We start from the raw sequence: 21,862 nt of genomic DNA on the forward strand, positions 1-21,862 counted from the left end.
CAGAGGTTCCCAAACACCGTCCTCAAGGCACCCAATGGTCCAGGTTTTAAGTATATCCATAGCTCAGCGCAGATGGCTAAATCAAATTGACTGAGCTACTAATTAAGTCACCTGTGGCCAAGTATGGATATACTTTCAACCTGGGCCGTTGGGGTGCCTTGAGGAACTTATTTAGGAATATATGGTAATAGAAGTTGGCTGACTTTAGCGCTCTGGATCAGTAACAGTCCACATAGCGCCTCATTGTGCCGCCCGCATGCAGGAGGGGTCCATCCTCTGTGGTGCATATAATAACAGAATGTATGCGGCGCTCAGTCCGGCTTTGGTATTAATCATAGAAGTAAGATAATAGTCACCAAATAATATGTATCCAGGTGTAACGGACTCTAATGTGATTCTAGGGAATGTCATAGTGATTGGCAATTGTAGCACAGAATGTCTATAAGTCCCATACCAGTATCTTCTTATGTTACACACTACAGTACACGGTGGTGATTATGTATACTCTCCTCACCCCTGTATCCAGCCAGACTGAATATTAATGGAAAATCCTTTTGGGGCCGAAATCCCCTCCTGGCCAATTCGGTTGTTCACTGTCACTTGCTATAAATCTCAAACCTTCGGGGTTCCAGTAATGTTTCGCTGCATTATGTCTCTGAAATCCTTTTCTTATATTACTTATATGTTCCCCTGTTCTTTCTACCTATAGATCCTACTGTCCACCCCACATGCTGCCAGTTGGAGCTGCATCCAGCAGATATACAGTGTTGTGTTGGTGGAGGCACAGGTAAGTCTCTGTCTTATCGTGTACGGCTGTTTGGTTTGATTTGATGTGAAGCTTATGGTGGGTTTTGTGCTTCTGTGTCCCAGGTTCTTCAGGTTACAGCATTTTCCGCAGTGGATGATCCGCCCGTTTCCTCTGTAACTGAGGTTTGTACTAATTCTTTGTTATTCCTAAAGTGGTTTTGATCTAGTCTAGGGGCTTTGGTGTATAGTAAAAAAGTTTTTGTGGTAAGGTCTCTTTGAATTGTGTGCCATTATGTAATATATGCCAGTGTCAAGTAAGAATTATATGTATATCATACACATACCAACGGCAGAGTCCCAGCCCATGGAGGAGCAGAGGAAGTGAGAGCAGCGACACGGGTAACGCACAGCTCATCTTCCACTTACCTGCCTAACAGCATCTGTAAGAACTGATACTGTTCTTAATAGATAACGTAAGAGGTGTGAGACATGGAGCATTGCAAACTGCGGACATTACCGTGTGCAGAATCCCCATATACTATATACAGTGTCAGTGTTTCTGTTACCACTAAGAGGACTTGATGTTGGTTCAGACCAGTGCACAGTGCAATTTCCTTTACAGAATCTGGAAAGCGTTTGTGGTGTAAATCTAAATGACAAGGGGTCTCCCCAAAAGTACATTTCCCCATCCCAGGAAAGAAAAATGAAAGACTCATGTATTTTATTTACCTACTTTTAAGCTACATCTCAACATAATCAGCATTAAGGGCTAAACACTTGTCAGAACATGACGCCACTCTCCATGGATAGGAGCCACGATTTTACCTCAGCCTTGGCATCGTCCATGTTGAAATTCAGTTCATCACACAATATTGGTCCAGTTGATGAGCGGCTAATGTTCTCGTTCAAATGGTCCTGAATGCACTTTGCAGTCGGACATGTTTCGCAGTGGCGGCTCCATAACGCAAGACCACACGTCACTCCAAGCAACAAGCTACTGTACTTGCGTAACCATTGTTTTTCTCCTGCAATAGGGAAACTTACTTTTGAGAAACCCCTTGTAGATTAAAGCAATTGTGCCAGTTCCATGTATTTGGGATTGTAGTAAACACACATTTGATATGGCCTTAGCTTTCACAACCCTTGACGCTGAAAAGGGGCGGATGGGGCGTGTAGCTTCCAGGTAAGAGCCCCGGTGGGCTGCGAGGACAGTGGGACCGCCTGTCGCATAGGGGCCAGCCCTCAGTAGTGCTACAGCTTTCTTGTATGCCAAGTAGCTCACTGGTGCCTGTCAGTCGCCCGCCCAAGGAGAAGCACCAAGCTACTGACCTCGCGAGAAGAGGCTGTCTTCTCCTGAGACAGAGAGCTCCTCCAGTCCAAGACAGAAGTACGCCACAGACATGCATCAGAGGCAGAGCAGTCAGCGTCCGGCAATCTGGGGTAAGTGCTGTGATGTAGAGGGACAGGAGGTTGGAGTAACGGGGCAAGAGGTTACCAGTGACAGGGGGCAGGAGGGTGGAAAGACAGAGCAGGAGCCTGGAGTGGCAGGAGGTAGCAGTGACTGGGCAGGTGGCTGGAAAGACAAAGTAGATGGTTGGAGTCACAGTGGAAGGAGTGACAGGAGATAAGAGGCTGGAGTGACATGGCAGAAGGCTTGAGTGGCAGGAGATAAGAGACTGGAGACATAGGGGACAGGAAGCTTGAGAGATATGAGGCAGGAATTTGGAGTGATGGGGCAGGAGGCCGGAGAGACAGGACAGGAGCCTGCAGTGGCAGGAGGTTGGAGAGATGGGGCAGAAGGCTGGAGGAACAGGAAGCTAGAGTGACCTTTGGCAGGATAGTGAAGAGACACAGTTGGCTGGAAGGGGCACAAGGGACAGGGGGTGACACAGACGCTATGAATCTGGTTGAACCTCTGTTGTATGATCATGACATTGGATATACTTCTACACAAAGACACATCTCCCGACATGTGATATACGTGAATAGTGACTGAAGACACTGTCTGCCCTGGGAGGATCAATCTCCTCAGAGGTTCCCTGCTGCAGAGAAACCACTGTATAGGTAAGGTGTATTTATATATAGTGCACACAAAATACCAGTAGATGTATTTTATTTTTATGGGGGTGCTATTAGAACCTTTCACACTGGGCCCTAATTGGTCTAAAACCGGCCCTGCAAGGAGTGATACACTTGCATGACTGGCAGTCTGCCGACGCTTGCCATAGCAAGCAGAGTGACCCATGAAGGATATCCTAACATCATGAGGTCAGGCCATCCTTGTCATGTGAGGAAGAGCTCAGTGGGAGGGCAGACAGGGGTGGATGGGTTTCTGAGGCCCCTGTCACCCAGTGCTCTACTTAGTAGAGCAAGCGGTGAATAGATGCCGCGCACAGTGTCTATTCCATGGAGAGACTGACTGGGAGTGGAGTGCTGGGCATGCCCTTAGTGTGGCTCACAGGTGCTGTGCTTCACTTGAGTCCATGCCGCCTTTTTTCTGGCATGCACCTCCGACATGTGTAAAGGTCCCAGCCGCTGCTACTAGAAGGTTGGGAGGTATGCTTTATAGCGTTTTCTGCAGTGCTATCAGCACTAGGGCTAATGGTCTGCAAACCTCACCAACATTTGCTCCTGGCCATGCCTACATATATGTCCTCATACATCTTTACTGCAGTCACACCAAACAGCCCCTCTTGGCACGTCAGGACAATCTCCTAGTGTCGGTCATCTTTTATGTCACAATTACAGGACGCACGAAGAGACTGTGCTGATTGATTTGATAAATGACACTGGTATATTGTGTGTGACTGAGTCTCTGACTGTGTACAATGTAGCAGCCGCAGCTTTCTTCCAATACAAGTTCCGCAGTGCTCTGTACACAGACTCAGTCACACACAGTATACAAGTGTCATATATCACATTCATCAGCACAGTCTCCTGCTATGTCCTAGTCGCATTGCGTTGGTACTAAGATACCTTTTCTGCAAAGAAAGACGCCCAACGTTAGCAGAGTTGCATGGGACCTGGTGGCTCACTCATGCTAGGCATCTCAAGCTGCATGGCGTATTGAGGCTGGATGTATGAGGACACATCTGTAGGGCCACTTTACGAAGTTTCCAGGGCCACTTTAAATTCCCAATCCGTCCCTGGTGGTATGAATTTATATGTTCTTTGTACTGTACAAATGTCCACAGTTTATATAATTATCTCCAAGAACTGATTTCAATTATGTGAATTAAAAGGTAATCAGAGATCAGCATTTCAAGCCACAGTACAATGATAAACGTGCCCAGGATGCTTTGAATAAATATGCCCCTTTTCACTGTCATTAATGCTGATTTTAGTGCACCAATAAATACAAATTATTTTACGCTACAATTTATTAAAATAATATTGCATAGGCAGCTGAGCAATATTCAGATACTGGGCTTTCACTTCCACTTTTTAAAATGTAAATGATAAAGCATATTTGTTTTATTTTTTATTTGATCTATTATTAAGAAATCATCCAGAAGTAGTTGCATCTGGAATGTCTCAAACAATTAGTAAGAAAGCCAACAGACAATGAAGCAATACTAGAATCATGTAATTTCAGGTGATGTGAGAATGACTAGAAATGTGCTTCCACTATACAATAATGGCCGTAGGGAAGAAAAAGATTACTATGGACATGGGAATATTACAGAAATTAACGGAATAATCACTCGGAAAAAGAACTGATGACTATTTACAGTCAAACAAATCACAAGATCCAAGGTAACATATATTTATCTAGTGAAAAGTGAGTTTGTGGTATAAAATTAAAATTGCTTAAACCTGCTAAGGTGTGAAAAAAAGGAAAGTTTTAGCAGTAGGACTTGAACACACTACATGATGATAGAAAATTCAGAGATCTCAGTTGCGTATGTGATACCCACGTTTGGGGTACCATTCATACATACTAGCCCCAATTGTAGCTAAGGCCACCTGATAAGTTGCCATTTGAAGGCCCTGACAGGGTTAAAACCCCTCTCTCTGGTTGCCTAGCAACGGCCCATAGATAGGGCTGGACTGTATGCCATTAGGACCCAGGGCTACCCTGTCGATCTGAAAGGTGCGGGAAGGCCTGGAGTCACCGGGATTGGAGGAGAGCGCTCGGGAGAAAAAGGGAGGAGAAGCCGACAGTGATGCGCTAAGAGGAGACCGGGAGCTGAGCGCGGTGGTGTGTGTGTGTGTGGCTAGCCAGAGCGGGAGTGTGGAGAGCCGAGGCTGACACGCTGCGCGGCTGCCTGAGCCGGAAAGAGAGAGGCACCTTACAGCGCAGTGAAGAGGAGGTCATGCGGCCTCTGGTGAAAGGAGAAGAGGCCGGACCCGCTGCCACTGAACGAGGGAGAGAGGCGCCGGGAGGAACGTGTGTGGAGACGCACGCTGCTGCAGCCGACTGACAGGGGAGAGGGAGCCGCAGAGAAGAGGTGGCCGAGATCAAGGAGCGCTATGTACGCCCAGGAGAGTGGGAGAATACTGACAGCTGAACAGGTACCCGCACCTTCCAGCTTCATTGCCTGCTTACCCTACCACCCCTCTCATTGGGAACATTAATAGAGACACTCAGAGGTGTACCCAGTGGGGGATTTAGCGGGGGGCGATTAGGGCGAACGCCCCCCCTACACATACCGGCACCGGGATGGATGGCCGGGTCCCGCCACGGTGCCGGACTGGAGAGCGGTGCAGCGCGGCGGGAGAAGGGGAGACGAAGAGAGACAGTGTAGGCGTGCGCACGGGGGTTGCCTGGTGCGCACAGGCATCCCACCCTGCACACACGCTTGCTGCTGCCGCTGATTCCCGTCTCCTTGACACTGAAGCGAGGAGAGCGCTGCGCGCGCCTCTCCTGCCCACTGTGTCCCCGTCTCCGGCATTCATTTTAATTGTCTGTGGCTGTCATCCAATCAGAGCTCACGGACCGGCTCTTGATTGGCTGCCGGCCCGTGAGCTTTGATTGGCTCACAAGCCGGCGCTATATTTCAAATGGCCGCCGGAGACATGGACTCAGTGAGGGGAGGCGCAGAAGAGACACGCGGTGCGCTCGATCCCCCTCAGCATCAGAGACGGGAATCGGCGGCAGTGGCACTGGCAGCAGGAGGGTAAGCACCACTGGGGGCATTTGTATTCTGGCACCGCATGGGGCATTTATATTCTGGCACCCCTGGGAGCATTTGTATTCTGGCACCACTGGGGGCATTTGTATTCTGGCACCACGTGGGGCATTTATATTCTGGCACCCCTGGGAGCATTTGTATTCTGGCACCACTGGGGGAATTTGTGTATCTGGCACCACTGGGGGCATTTGTGTATCTGGCACCACTGGGGGCATTTGTGTATCTGGCACCGCTGGGGGCATATGTATCTGGCACCGCTGGGGTCATGTGTATCTGGCACCACTGGGGGCATTTGTGTATCTGGCACCGCTGGGGTCATTTTTGGATCTGATGTGAATTTCGGCTCATTCTATGTGCTATAATGTAAATTTTGGCTCATTTTGTGTGCTATAATGTGAATTTCGGCTCATTTTGTGTGCTATAATTTGAATTTCGGCTCATTTTGTGTGCTATAATGTGAATTTCAGCTCATTCAGTGTGCTATAATGTGAATTTTGGCTCATTTTGTGTGCTATAATGTGAATTTCGGCTCATTTTGTGTGCTATAATGTGAATTTCGGCTCATTTTGTGTGCTATAATGTGAATTTCGGCTCATTCTGTGTGCTATAATGTGAATCTCAGCTCATTCTGTGTGGTATAATGTGAATTTTAGCTCATACTGTGTGGTATAATGTGAATTTCGGCTCATACCGTCTGGTGTAATGTGAATTTCGGCTCATTCTGTGTGCTATAATGTGAATTTCGGCTCATACCGTGTGGTATAATGTGAATTTCGGCTCATTCTGTGTGCTATAATGTGAATTTCGGCTCATACAGTATGCTATAATGGGAGTTTCGGCTCATACCATGTGGTATAATGGCAACAATAGGAAATTTTTAAAGCAAACGGGAAGGGCATCTCTAAGTGGGAGGAGCTATGATTAGGGGGAGGAGTCATAATTCTTAAACCGCCCCCCCCCTAAAAGTTAAGTCTAGATCCGCCACTGGGTGTACCCCCATGTCTGACAGTTTCCCTGACATCACAGGCAGTCTTTCAGGGGCAGTGGATAGAGGAGACAGTACCTCAGGTTATGCCAAACCCCCAACCTAAATAGGCTGATCATACCCCAGCTATACAAGGAACTGAGACTTTTGCTGAGCCTGCATGAACCACATCCACTTGTTGCTTTAAACCCAGCATGAGAATAGAACTCTTGTCCTCCCTCCGTCAGTTATAACCACCGGATACTCTCACTAATTTCCATCAAGTTATACCTTATCCGGAGTAGTTTTACTTCCTCTGACTTACCTTTCCGTGGATACAAATACCTTTAGGAACCCAAGGGCGTGTAGCTCTACTAAGTGACTTACCTTTCTGTGGATACAAATACTGTTAATGCCGTTATCCATTTTGCTGTGTTATTCTTAAAGTTACTCTCCCTACACGTTTTCCTATAGATACTTACCTGGTGTCTGTCGATATTGTCTCAGTAGTGCCCCTTCACCGTGCAGGCCTTATTAATTTGTGACATTATTATAAACCAGAAACCACGGCCCAAGAATTGAATGGTACTTTTGGTGTACAGCGCCACCCTGTGGACAGTCTAGACATTGTGCCAATTTAGTGCCGGTATATTTCTGGCCTTATAATCCTCCCAGTAGGTAATTGTACCGAAATGTTTGATGTTGTGTGTGATTAAGTCGCTGAACCATTTCTGTGCCTTTTGAGTTCGCAAATTGTGATTGATGTTTGCCGTTATCAGATGATGTAGTAGTAATATTTGTTATTGTGATACGTAGTATATGTGTTTCGCTCTAAGCACAATTGACTTTACAGCGGTGACTAATCGCTTCATTCCAAATAAAATTGTTGTCACCATCGATTCGTTCTATCCTTTATCTGCGGGGTCCTTTTTGGGGTGTCCATTCTTCTGCCACAGGCTCCTACGGAAGAAGTCTTGAGAGATCTGGAATAAGCAGCGTCGCCTGAAGAAAACAGGTACGACTCTACTCCAACACAGGGGTGCTATTACACATATATTTCCAAAGATATGCCTAAGCCACCAGGCCGCATCAGGGCCAACACTACATGATAATAGCACCCACTCATAAAATAGCTTACTGTTATGCTACACGATAATAGCACATTCAAAAATATAACTAAATTGAGAGCTAACTCACCTGAAGTCACCGCTAGATCCTCCAAATGGCACTACAAGAATCAGCATGCAGTCCCAATGGACTGGTTGCTGCTGTGAAGAATGGACAACGATGCAGACAGCACATGACTATGGTAGACTAGGCTAGTCCTAATAACACTGTGAAATTGCAGTGTGGGGTTCCTGCAGCGGCTCAGCGAGGGGGTACTAATTACCGAGGCCCGGGATTCTTGAAGGGGCCCAGCTGTGTTCCCGGGCTGTGCAAACCTACCCCCCTATCCTCCCCCCCCCCCCCTCCCCCCTTATCACAGTTATAACATGCAGTACCTGGGCTTGGGAAGGATGTGTGGGGAGGGGTGCGGAGCAATCGCATCCCCTCCCTGGATCTGACCTGGCTGATCCAGGAAGAGGTATATGCCATGCCCCTTCATTACCGGGACCGGGAAAGCTCTCTACAGCACTGGGTCACTGAGGATCCTCCCAAAATCCCTTGCCAGTGGGTGTTGAGATAATAAATGTAATATAGTAAAACAAATAGTAGTTTAGTATGTGGCAATCGAAGTCACAGCACACACACAGCTATTATCTGACTGTGGGGGTAATTCAGACCTGATCGTAGCAGCAAATTTGTTAGCAGTTGGGCAAAACCATGTGCACTACAGGTGTGGCAGATATAACATTTGCAGAGACAGTTAGACTTGGGTGGGTTATTTTGTTTCTGTGCAGAGTAAATACTGCCTGCTATATTTCTACACTGCAATTTACATTTCAGTTTGAACACACCCCACCCAAATCTTAAGGGCCATAACTAGGTGTGTGCGGAGTATGCTCCGCACATAGCGTTGCAGGGTAGGGGGCGCTGTTGGCAGCACTTGTCAATTATGAATGATCTAATTACATAAAATTCCAGCTTCCCTGCCTTTTTGAAGGCCAGCATCTCCTGACTGTCCTTGTCTTCTACCCCCACCCCATTTTTGTTACTAATACCTACACAGCATTCATGGACTTGACTTGATAGCTCTTTGTTGTTCAGTCGCACTGCCTCTTATGACATTTCGGGATGCTGATGTGTCTGGGATTCGAACCCGTTGCCTATGACATTGCAATCAGACATTTTCTTCATTGGACTATCTGCCTAGAAAGCTAGAGAATTCCAAGCTGGAGAGTTTTAATTATTTGAAGCTTACTGTACCTTGTACTTTGTGAACGGGTGATCACGTTGCGGCTGGATAGCTGTAGTGTGTGGCTGCAAGGGATTGGATGTGTGGTGCACACTGCATGGATCTGCTCAATTATGGTGCTAGCTATTTTTTTAAGGGGTATAGGTAGTTTCATATGGTTAGAAATCTCATAGTTTTTTATGCAGAATCAAGTGGTTTGGTGGGTGGGGTGTTTGTGTGGGAAGTAACAGGTTGTGGGTTTGAGTCCTGTGGCAGTATATTAAAATGTGTTATTTAATGAGGGGTATCGTGGCTGAATGGCGGAGAGCTCTTCGGTTGAGTGCATGAATGCGGTATAAAGAGGATTTGTGTCCAAATACATTGTGTGTGTGTGTGTGTGTGTGTGTGTGTGTGTGTGTGTGTGTGTGTGTGAAGGGCCATCATAGCATGGGCTTTCTCTGGGATCAATTTTGTCATGCCCCTTCCCTATGAGGCATGCACCTTATGTTCCTATTGGAGAAATGGGTGCCGCTAATTCTCTTTCTGGCACAGGGCACCAAAAAGTCTAGTAACGGCTCTGGGCCATACACACTGGAAGATATTTTTCAAAGATCTGAAAGATAACGACGATTGTGAACGATATATTGTTCACATCATCTAGTGTGTATGGCGCTCCAATCAACGATGCACGCACCCGCGCTCGTTGATTGGAGGTCAGCGGTTGGCCGTGCTGCCTGCTCAATGTGAGCAATGTCACTTGTGACATCGCTCATCACGGCATGTGTGTACGTAGCCGCAATGTGCACAATGTGACATTGCTCACATCCCCTCCAGCGGCTCCCTCCCCGGCAGCAGCTCCCTACCCACCAGCGGCTTTATTCTAGCTGAGCCACTGATGGGAGCCGCTGACCGCTCAGCGTCTCCGTCCACTGCCCCACCAATGAAGTTATAAACCCACTGTGCCACCAACTTAATATAAAATTTATTACAATGTGTTCAATATTAACTATAATGGGTTCAATATTATATATATATATATTATATATATGATATTGAACCCATTATAATTAATTTTATTTCTGCAGCGGGGTACACTGGATTCCACAGGGAATAACAATGGGGGTGTAGAGTTGGATCTTGATTCGAGGCACCAACAGGCTAAAGCTTTGACTGTTCCCAGGATGCCTTGCACCGCCTCCTCTATAACCCCGCCTCCAGGCACTGGAGCTCAGTTTGTAAGTTGGTGCATGCAGTGCAGGCAGCTATATGGCTATATGTCAGTCTGACATAGCGTGCTGCGGCTCCCTCACCTCCCCCAGCGGCGCTGTATACTTCCGCGCCCTGGTTGCCGGGTACTTACAGCGCTGTGTGGTTCCTATTCCGTGTATCTCACACATATTGCTATCCCTATATTCTGTACCCTGAGCGGGGCTAATTGCGTCAGGGTCCTATATATATATATGAATGGGAGCAGTATTTGTAAGGCATGCTGTTCCTTGTAGTGCCAATGGGAGATCCTGGGGGTGGCTCCTGGGTAAGTTAGCTCTCTGTCTGGATGTGTTTTAGTAATAGCCTTTATCATGAGGCCTACTGTGACAAATTACGTGGCCCTATGTGGGCACTGCCATTGTGTAGTGTTAGGACTGCTGACATCGGAGAAGCCGTGAAGTGGCGTAGCAGCTTAAACATGTGTTTGCAAACATGTGTGACTAATTCTCTGAATTTCTATTACCAGATAGGTTCAGGCATGGTTACAGGTAATTTTTTAGTGTGCTGAAGGGAAATGTAGTGGTGGGATTTGCAACCCCTCCCCTCTCTGTCTGTTTGTCTGTGACTCCTCTCCCTTTCCAGCACCTGGAACATAATTATCTCCAGGAATGATCGAGCATTTACCATTGTTTGTCTATATATATATATATATATATATATATATATGTTTCACAGGATATACTACCTTGGTATTTTTCTCTGTGTACTTCAGTCACCATATACCACTTAAATCCTCTGTTTGTGCTCTGCATTTGCAGTCACATTGCACAGGGTTTTTTTTGTCAGGTACTGTGTCTGGCTATATTGTACTGTTACACCCTAAGGCTACATTCCAACATAATGACGCCGCGGATGCACCTGAGGAAAATATTCCAGCTGAGGGTCCAGGTACCGGGGTTCAGTACCCCTCAGTCAGCCTGCAGCATCGGTGGCACACCAAGATCCACCCTGGTCTGCTTTTTCTAATTCGCTGACTACGCTAGTAACGAGACTTACATGCAATGGCACAGGAGGTGCCATTGCAGCCACATATTGTCCCTGCAGTTAATCCGCCATGGACAGATGCTCTGTCAACTCAGTTACAGCAATTAAATCAGTCTTTGGTTAAACAAAAACCTAATCCTCTCCCTCCTAGGACCAAAGGGTCATCTAAGTGGGCCATTTCTACCTCACAGTCCACGCAGTTAAAGATACTTCATCCGATGAAGATGGTGTATAAACTGATCCCTCAGACACTGATGCAGATGCTTCTGATGGGGAATCTATTTCACAGGTGGATGTTCCTGACCTCTTTGAGGCTATCAAACTGATTCTTCAAATTGATTATGAATCTGAAACTCCAGATATGTATAAGACACAAGATAAGTTCAAACGTGAAAAGGTCACTTTATTAGTTTTGCCCCATTCTGACCATGTAGTTGACATACGTCATGAATCCTGGAAGTATCCAGGAAGGAAATTCTCCCTTTCTATGAAGATGCTTGCTCGTTATACCCTCGCTGCAGAGTTAAGTAAAAATTGGGAAATGCCGCCGCCGGTGGACTCACATGTCGCGAGTATGGTGGTGTCCTCTACTCTGCCTGTCACTACCGTCACTTCTCTGAAGGAACCCTATGGATAAGCATGTGGAGGGTTGCTTGAAGTCTAGTTACACCCTTGCAGGTGCTGTGCATAGACCCACTATAGCAGCGTCTTGGGCTGCAAAGGCTATTGAACCCTGGGTTCAAGAAGTTGAAGAGGAGCTACCTTCTAATTTTTCTGAAAATGCCACACAGTGTCTTTCATATATTATCACAGCCTCTCATTATATTCAGGAGGCGGCCTCTGATGCCGGTGACCTGGCGGCCAAAGCGTCTACTACGTCCATTCTGGCTCGCCGGATTCTGTGGTTGCAGTCCTGGTCTGTGGATCTGGACTCTAAAAAGACTTTGGAGGTTATCCCTTTTAAGGGAGACATCCTGTTTGGGGAAGATCTGAACAAGATTGTTGCTGACTTAGCGTCTGCTAAAACAGCATGTCTGCCGAGCACTAATCCTTTGGTTCAGAAGGCTAAGAGTACCACCTTTCATTCCTTTCGACCTCTAAGTAAAGCAAAAGGTCAGGCGTACCCAAAACAGGCTAACACTTCCAAAACCTCTAAGCCCAAACCTAAACGTTCCTGGTCTGCCCCTCAGCCTGTTTCCAAACCAGACAAGACTGCTGCATGACGGGGCGGCCTCCCTCTGGGGGATCCCAGGGTGGGAGGCTGACTTCTACGGTTTGCCCAGGTATGGTTACAGACCACTTCAGACGTCTGGGTGAGGGAAGTCGTCACTCACGGATACACCATCTCTTTCAAGAGGCGTCCCCCTCGCCAGTTTTGCTCGACAAATATCCCTTCGGATCCGGTAAAAGCAAAAACTCTCCATTTGGTGGTACAATCCCTACTGGACACAGGAGTGGTAGTGTCGGTGCCTCTGGCTCAGAGAGGCAGGGGCTACTATTCAACGCTGTTTCTAGTTCCAAAACCGAATGGTTCTTCCCGGCCCATTCTCAACTTCAAGTTTCTAAACAAGTTTGCAAAGGTTTCCAAGTTCCGTATGGAAACTCTTCGCTCTATTGTTCTGGCCTTGGAGCCCATGGACTATATGGTATCCCTGGACATACAGGATGCTTACCTACATATACCTATTGCCATATCACATCAACAATACCTGCGGTTTGCTATTGGCAACCTACATGATCAATTCCAGGCCTTGCCTTTTGGACTGACCACGGCTCTGCGAATCTTCACCAAGGTCATGGTGGTTATGATGGCTCTGCTCCGCCGTCAGGGTATCAGGATCCTGCTGTAAATGGACGACTTGTTGATCCTGGCGAACTCCCCAGAGGTTCTCCTCCGTCATCTGGAACTGACGGACCAATTCCTGCAAGCCCACGGGTGGCTCATCAACTGGAAGAAATCCTCCCTGGTCCCTGCTCAGAGCATGGTGCACCTGGGGGCATTGTTGGACACACACAACCAACGTTTGTTCTTGTCCCAAGAGAAGGTCCTGAAATTTCAGGACAGGATAAGATGCTCCCTTTCTCGTCCACGAGGGTCGATACACTCGGTGATGCAAGTACTAGGTCTCATGGTGTCTGCTTTCGACATGGTAGAGTATGCTCAATTTCACTCTCTCCCTCTGCAGACGCTAATCCTTGCCAAGTGGGACGGCCTGCCTCACCTGATCAGGTATCAAATGATTTCCTCAAATCCGGAAGTTCGTCTGTCACTGAGCTGGTGGCAACAGAACCAACAATTGAGCAGGGGTCATCCCTTCTGGATCTCCAACTGGGTCCTCCTAACGACGGATGCCAGTTTGCGGGGTTGAGGTGCGGTGTTGGAGCAACACTCTCTTCAGGGTCGGTGGACCAGGGAGGAATCTCTCCCCCCGATAAATATTCTGGAATTGCGGGCAGTGTTCAGTGCTTTGAAACTGGCCCTGCCTCTGGTACAGAACAGGCCTGTTCAAGTACAGTCGGACAACGCCACCACAGTGGCGTACATAAATCATCAAGGCGGCACTCGAAGCCGCATGGTATTGTTGGAAGTGTCAAAGATTCTTCAATGGGCGGAATGCCATCTGCCAGCCATATCGGCAGTGTTCATTCCAGTAGTCCTCAACTGGGAAGCGGACTTTCTCAGTCGTCAGGATATACACGCCGGAGAGTGGAACCTTCATCCAAAAGTGTTTCAACTCCTAGTGGACAAATGGGGCATACCAGATATAGACCTGATGGCGTCTCGACACAATCACAAAGTTCCGGTCTTCGGAGCAAGGACAAGGGATCCTCAAGCAGCGTTTGTGGACGCACTAGCAATTCCATGGAACTTTCAACTGCTGTACGTGTTCCCTTTGGTGTCACTCCTGTCCAGGGTAATAAGGAAGTTCAGGCAAGAAGGAGGAATCCTACTTCTGATCGCTCCAGCGTGGCCCAGACGGCATTGGTTCTCAGACCTACAGGGTCTCTCGATAGAGCGTCTACTTCCTCAACGACCAGACCTCCTCGTTCAGGGCCCGTGTTTACCAGGATTTGGCCCAGCTGGCTTTGACAGCATGGCCCTTGAAGCTTCAGTTCTGAGGGCCAAAGGTTTTTCTGAGGCGGTCATTCAAACGATGTTGAAAGCCCGTAAACCGGCTTCGGCTCGGATTTATCATAGGGTCTGGAATTCTTACTTCACCTGGTGTGCGGCTAAGAATTTTGATACATACAAGCTCAGTACTGCCAAACTCCTGGCATTTCTGCAACAGGGCCTGGACTCAGGCCTTCGTCTGGCCTCCCTCAAGGTTCATGTTTAAGCCTTGTCGGTGTGGTTTCAGAGAAAAATTGCAACTCTGCCTGATGTTCATACCTTCATTCTGGGTGTTTTACGGATTCAACCTCCCTATGTTCCTCCTGTGGCTCCTTGGGATTTGTCGGTTGTTCTGGACACCCTGTGGACCTTAAATGGCTTACGCTTAAGGTTTTGTTTTTCCTAGCTATTGCCTCTGCTAGACGGGTTTCAGACCTGGGTGCCTTATCCTGTAGGTCTCCCGTTCTGATTTTTCACTGTGACCGTGAGGTTCTTAGAACTCGCCCTGGTTATCTACCTAAGGTGGTGTCATCTTTCCACCTTAACCAAGAGATTGTGGTTCCGGCCTTTATCTCTCCTAATTTGTCTTCCAAAGAGCGGTCTTTGGATGTGGTACAGGCTCTCCGTATCTATGTGAAGAGAACCGCCTCCCTTAGGAGATCTGATTCTCTCTTTGTCCTTTTTGATTTTCAGAAACGGGGCTGGCCTGCGAATAAGCAGATCTTGGCCAGATGGATTAGAATGGTGATTGCACAAGCTTATGTACAGGCTGGACTTCCAGCTCCTGCTACTATCAAGGCCCATTGTACTCGGTCTGTTGGACCTTCTTGGGCGGCCCTAGAACAATTGTGCAAGGCGGCTATGTGGTCCTCAGTGAACACATTCATTAGGTTCTATTCCTTTGATACTTATGCCTCCCAGGATGCTTTCTTTGGACGTTGGGTTCTTGTGCCCGCTACAGTGCGTCCCCTCCCATGAGGAATTGCTTTAGGACATCCCCGATGTTATTCCCTGTGGAATACAGTGTACCCTGCTGCAGAAAAGGAGATTTATGGTAAGAACTTACCTTTGTTAAATCTCTTTCTGCGAGGTACACTGGATTCCACAGGTAATAACACCGGGGATGTCCTAAAGCAGTTCCTCATGGGAGGGGACGCACTGTTGCGGGCACAAGAACCCAACGTCCAAAGAAAGCATCCTGGGAGACATTAGCCGCTGGTACCTTCTCCTGTCGTGAGAATGTGGTTTGCTGTGGCTACTAACTGTTATCGTCTCTTTTACCTGCTACTCCATTGGGCTGGTTAACAAAACTGAGCTCCAGTGCCTGGAGGCGGGGTTATAGAGGAGGCGATGCAAGGCATCCTGGGAACAGTCAAAGCTTTAGCCTGTTGATGCCTCGGATCAAGATCCAACTCTACACCCCCGATGTTATTCCCTGTGGAATCCTGTGTACCTCGCAGAAAGAGATTTAACAAAGGTAAGTTCTTACCATGAATCTCCTTATTAAGTTGATGGCACAGTGGGTTGGTGGCACAGTGGATTGGTAGCACAGTGGGTTTATAACTTCATTGGTGGGGCAGTGGACGGAGATGCTGTGCGGTCAGCGGCTCCCGTCAGCGGCTCAGCTAGGTGCAGCACTCCTAGCAGCTTCAATAAAGGACAACAGCAGGGCATATGTGTAGACAACGTTTCAATGCCTTTATTGCGTCATTGTCATCAGGTTTTTTATGCTACAATAAAGGCATTGAAACGTTGTCTACACGCATGCCCTGCTGTTGTCCATTATTCAAGCCGCAAGGAGTGGCGCAGCTTTGGACTTTATGTGATTATTATTTGTGGAGGCACCCGGCGCAGTAACGCGGTCTTAATGGGAGAGCCGGGCACACTGGTCTGTATAAATTTTATATATATATATATATATATATATATTATTGAACCCATTATAATTAATTTTTTAGTTGGTGGCACAGTGGAAATTGGTGGGGCAGTGGGTAAAAAAACTTCAATGGTTCCCCCTTCTACAAGCCCTGCCCACACACCTAGAAATCCAGAAATGCCTCCCCAACATTGAAATATGTAAAAAAAGGTGCCAATTCCAATGATATCTTTTATCTTTCAAATTGTTTGAAAAATTGCTTATTGTATACACTCAATTTCGTTTGTCAGGGCTCTGGGAAGTTCAAGGGAAATTGCTCATCTTCCACATTATTCATCTTTCACATTGGTCATGTCTTCTAGTGTGTAGGGCCCTTAACTCTCTCTGCATATGTTATATCTCCCCCTCCTGATATAATTTGTTAGCAGATGGTTTTGCCCATCTGCTAACAAATTTGCTGCTACGATCAGGTCTGAATTAGGCCATGTGTACGTTGAACCTTGTATAACTAAAAGTATCAGCGTACCCATGGCTGCCAGGGCACACTGCCAGCTACAGTATAGAACTGCAATAACACATTGGATTAAGGTTTGTGGGGGCACAGGGCAACTAACTTTTGGGGGCCCCTAACAATAAAATTGTTAATGAGATAAGCTGGCGTCGGCGATGATATTAAAAAGTATATTGTGTAAATACCGCAAAAGTATTAAACACACTGTAGTGGCCTTAGGGGGTTATTCAGGTCGCACACCACAATTACCCCATTGGCTGTGCCACTATGCACGTGCAGGCACCGTCCTGCATATGCGCGGCCTCCGAATGCGATCGGCATGCAATGAGTGTGACCACCTCAGCCTGATTGACAGACAGAGGCATTCGTGGGGCGAGGACGGAGCGTTGCAGTGGCGGCACAGAAGAAACAGGGGTGGGGTGTCGGCATTTTCAGGGCGGCTGCATGACATCACATGCAGCCACTCCGATGAGAAAAATGGCAGCTGACCGCCTGCATACGCAGCCTGCGGCTGCAGTGGGATGTCCACAGTTGTTGCTGCGACCACAATTAAATTGCGGTTGAAGCTGCTGGGAAGGCCATTCTGCATGCTGGGCGGCCTTGCCCTGCAATGGGCAGACCCCCGCATGCGAAAGAAGGGATTGCAGATTCTGCTCTTTAGCAGCATCTGCAATCTATACTGAACAACCCCCTTAGTTCACACTATGCCACACAGAAACCCCAGGTCACATACAGTATACCACAGTGCCTCCCACGCTGGTGATGTAGCTGTGTATGGGGGTGCCCTGGTGACCTGTTGTTCATCTGCTCTTATCTCCCAGACCCCACCCCTCCATGCTAGACCTTACATTTTGCCATTCTCACTAAATACTGGGAATGGGTTGTCAATAAAGTATTGTAGTGTGTTGTCAATAAAGTAGTGTTTAACAAATGTATTTTAGTCATTTGTATTTATAATTTCTTGCTACCATATGGATCCCACAGACAGGCAATCAGCTGATAAATATCTCCTATCGAACCATGATGCCCAATCATCCTACATCAGCCTTACATTTGCAATACTAACCCAATTCTAACCTGGGAGGAAATTTACTAAGAATTGGAGGATACACAAATCGTGCATAATCCACCTTTATTGCCTCTAACCGCCCGTACAAAAATCGCACATTTACTAACAACAGTTTTGAATGCCTCAGAAGACGCATGCCAGCACACACCAACTCACTCCTCAATTTGCACCATTAGTCGCATCTCAATGCACACCACAAGTCGCCGTAAAGCAACAAATCCCCAAACACATCCGTCCTTCTGGTTCCTCTGTTCTGGTTCTTGCTCCCGGGCCATTTCAGTTAGCTGGTTCAGCCAACATGAAATCACTGCCTGGAGCCAGGCTACTCCTAAACCTACCTCTGCCATGGTTGAGAGCAAAAAGTGAGTGCTGCAGGTAACTTGGTGCGCTTTTATTAGCATTCTGATTGGTTAAGTCTTAATTTAGAATGGTCTTCACATGTTGCTTTTTGGAAGTGGTGCATTGAGGTGCAATTTTTGTGCGATTTTGGTGGGGCTTTGGATGGGCCTTAGGTAAACAAAATGTTTGCAAGGTCACACCCCTTCTACCCGAGGCTCTGCCCCCTCATTGAGAGGCTCCACCCCTTTTTTTGGAGAGACACGAGGGGTTCCTATTCTACAAGGCTGAATGTTGGGAGGTATGGTGGTGTAAGCAATAAAGACTGTAAGTTCCACTGGGACAGATGTGAATAGCCAAATATTATCTGTAAAAGTGCTGTATAAATAACTGGTAATAAATAAGAATAATACAGAATGTAATAATCATTTCAAAATAAGATGCCACTGGAAAACCAACAGAAAAAATTACAATTAGGGTTGATCTAAAATCGATCAAATCAACAACCTGCTCCAGGGTCTAAGGGGGTCATTCCGAGTTGTTCGCTCTGTATTTTTTTGTCGCAACGGAGCGATTAGTCGCTAATGCGCATGCGCAATGTCCGCAGTGCGACTGCGCCAAGTAAATTTGCTAAGCAGATAGGTATTTTACTCACGGCATTACGAGGTTTTTTCTTCGTTCTGGTGATCGTAACGTGATTGACAGGAAGTGGGTGATCTGGGTGGAAACAGGCCGTTTTATGGGTGTGTGCGAAAAAACGCTACCGTTTCTGGGAAAAACGCGGGAGTGGCTGGAGAAACGGAGGAGTGTCTGGGCGAACGCTGGGTGTGTTTGTGACGTCAAACCAGGAACGAAACTGACTGAACTGATCGCAGATGCCGAGTAAGTGTGGAGCTACTCAGAAACTGCTAAGAAGTGTCTATTCGCTATTTTGCTAATCTTTCGTTCGCAATTTTGATAAGCTAAGATTCACTCCTGGTAGGCGGCGGCTTAGCGTGTGCAAAGCTGCTAAAAGCAGCTTGCGAGCGAACAACTCGGAATGACCCCCTAAATTCCATATTTACTAAGAGTCCATTTTTAAGTTGATTTTAAAATGCAATGTCAATGTTGGTTGATGTAAAGTCTGTTGTTTTTTGTCAGTCCATTCAAAACCGACTACAAATAGAACTAGAAATTTAAAAAAAAATATCAAACAAAAATTGGCAATGGCTACCATACTGATTTTCTATTGGACAAAACATATCACATGCAAGAAGCTGCTGTGGTTTCTCTAATTCTGCCTCCCGGGTCTCATCAGTCAGGTAGTGATTTGCATACCACAGGGAAGTGTCCAGCATTGCATATCCTTGAATTGTCATAGGGCCTCATTCAGAGATGTACACAAACCTGATGGCTTGTGTAAATTTCCGTTGGTGGGACGCATGTGCAAGCAAAGGAACCCATTCTGGGCATGAACAGAATGCATCCAGCATTGTCACACGCAGTGCCCCCTGAGCCACAGCCTGATTGACAGGCTGCAGCCTTTGGGGGGCAGGGAGTCCAAAGACGCAGCAGTTATGTGCACTGCATCCACCTCTAAATTATAAGACCCATAATCCCTACAGCCACATTGAACCACATGGTTGGGTACCTTTTTATTAGAGATGTGCGCAGATCCTTAAGTGTTTCTATTTTTCTTTAAAAATGTAATATAAAACAGCTAAAATGACGTAATAGGGACCTGTTCTTGTTTCTACAGTATTATTAGCATCTGGGCTGATTCGCTGGTGGATGCTATGGCGATTGCAGCTGCGACTGCGCATGCTGAGGATGTGCAAAATTATGCAAAAAAACAGCTGCCCTAAAATGTACAGAGATGACTACCGGAGCCATCGGAAGAGCAGAGCAACTGTGTACACATTCCCAGCGCACACGCAGATTCTTCAGTAATTGGCAGCTCAAGTCATTTCATGTCTGCGCCGCATGACAGCCTGAACAGAGATGCTGCGGACACGCTATTTGAGTACTAGATCTCCATCCTCTAACTTTTCCATTTGCTAGATTTCCTTCTCTATTTTGACTGTGAGGTATTGTCCTCACCTCTCACTTTAATTTGTGGTACCTCATTTTTCTGGCTACTGTTCTTCATCAACTAATTTTTCCTAGGTCAATTATCAGACTCTTTTTACTTCAATTGTAACTTATAAGCTGGTAGTCTGAAATGCATTACTCATTCAGTACCATCATTTGTTTCTAAATGCCTATCTACAATATAAGCTTGGATGTTCCTGTGATGGGATCCGGTCGTTAGGTCGACAGTAAGTAGGTCGACACTGTCTAGGTCGACCACTATTGGTCAACAGTAAGTAGGTCGACATGGTTTCTAGGTCGACAGGGACTCTAGGTCGACATGTTCTAGGTCAACATGACAAAAGGTCGACATGAGTTTTTTAAAAATAAAAATAACTTTTTTCACTTTTTCATACTTTACGATCCACATGGACTACAATTGGGAATGGTAACCTTGCCCGGAGCATGGCGAGCAAATCGAGCCATGCGAGGGGACGCAGTACACTAACTGGGGTTCCCGGTCACTGTATGGAGAAAACAACACCAAAAAAAGTTAAAAAACTCATGTCGACCTAGTACATGTCAACCTAGAGTTCCTGTCGACCTAGAAACCATGTCGACCTACTTACTGTCGACCAATAGTGGTCAACCTAGACACTGTCGACCTAAGTCTAATCTACCTAACATACCACACGCCCTGTGATACCTACAATTATCCAGCAAGAATTAGTCCTATTTCCTCCATCACATTCTATTATTGTCCTTTCATTTCCCATCGCCTCACCTATACCAAAGGAACACTGCCTAGATGTAATCCTTATATCCCCTTCATTTCACATTATGGGGGGGTCATTCTGAGTTGATCACTCGCTGCCGATTTTCGCAGCGCAGCGATCAGGTGAAAAAGCGGCATTTATGCGCATGCGTATGGTCCGCAATGTGCACGCGCGTCGTATGGGTACAAATCCCGTTGTGGTTGTGCACAGGTTCTAGAGAAGTTTTTCTTTGCAGTGACGGCCGCAAGAAGATTGACAGGAAGGGGTGTCAACTGACCGTTTTCAGGGAGTGTTTGCAAAAACGCAGGCATGTCTGAAAAAACACAGGCTTGGCTGGGCGCTCGCTGGGCAGGTGTACGACGTCAAATCCGGACACGAATAGGCTGAACTGATCGCAAGCGCTGAGTAGGTTCAGAGCTACTCTGAAACTGCACAAACTGTTTTTGTAGAGCTCGGCTGCACAAGCGTTCGCACTTCTGCTAAGCTAAAATACACTCCCCAGTGGGCAGTGGCATAGCGTTTGCACGGCTGCTAAAACTAGCTAGCGAGCAATCAACTCGGAATGACCCCTATATCCAATCTCCGACTAAATCTAGCCAGTTTCATCTCAGCAACAATTCTGAAGTTATGCTCTTAATCATGATGCCACAAAGATATACTGTAAATACCATATAATTAAAATTTATATTCATTAGGAAT

General features: G+C 46.8%; 1 protein-coding gene and 1 long non-coding RNA gene across 5 annotated transcripts in view; one reads left to right on the plus strand and one right to left on the minus strand.

Moving 5' to 3' along the window:
• The window catches only part of MCTP1 (multiple C2 and transmembrane domain containing 1), a 1,810,807-nt gene that overhangs the window by 654,653 nt on the left and 1,134,292 nt on the right, over window positions 1-21,862 (minus strand). The gene's annotated exons all lie outside the window — the stretch shown is intronic.
• The window catches only part of LOC135061039 (uncharacterized), a 286,241-nt gene continuing 265,246 nt past the window's right edge, over window positions 868-21,862 (plus strand). Inside the window, exon 1 of the long non-coding RNA XR_010247437.1 lies at window positions 868-930. This is a non-coding gene — a long non-coding RNA (uncharacterized LOC135061039). The remainder of the gene's footprint in view (window positions 931-21,862) is intronic.

This window comes from Pseudophryne corroboree, chromosome 1, assembly GCF_028390025.1.
Source record: "Pseudophryne corroboree isolate aPseCor3 chromosome 1, aPseCor3.hap2, whole genome shotgun sequence".
In the NCBI taxonomy this organism is placed as follows: Eukaryota; Metazoa; Chordata; class Amphibia; order Anura; family Myobatrachidae; genus Pseudophryne; species Pseudophryne corroboree.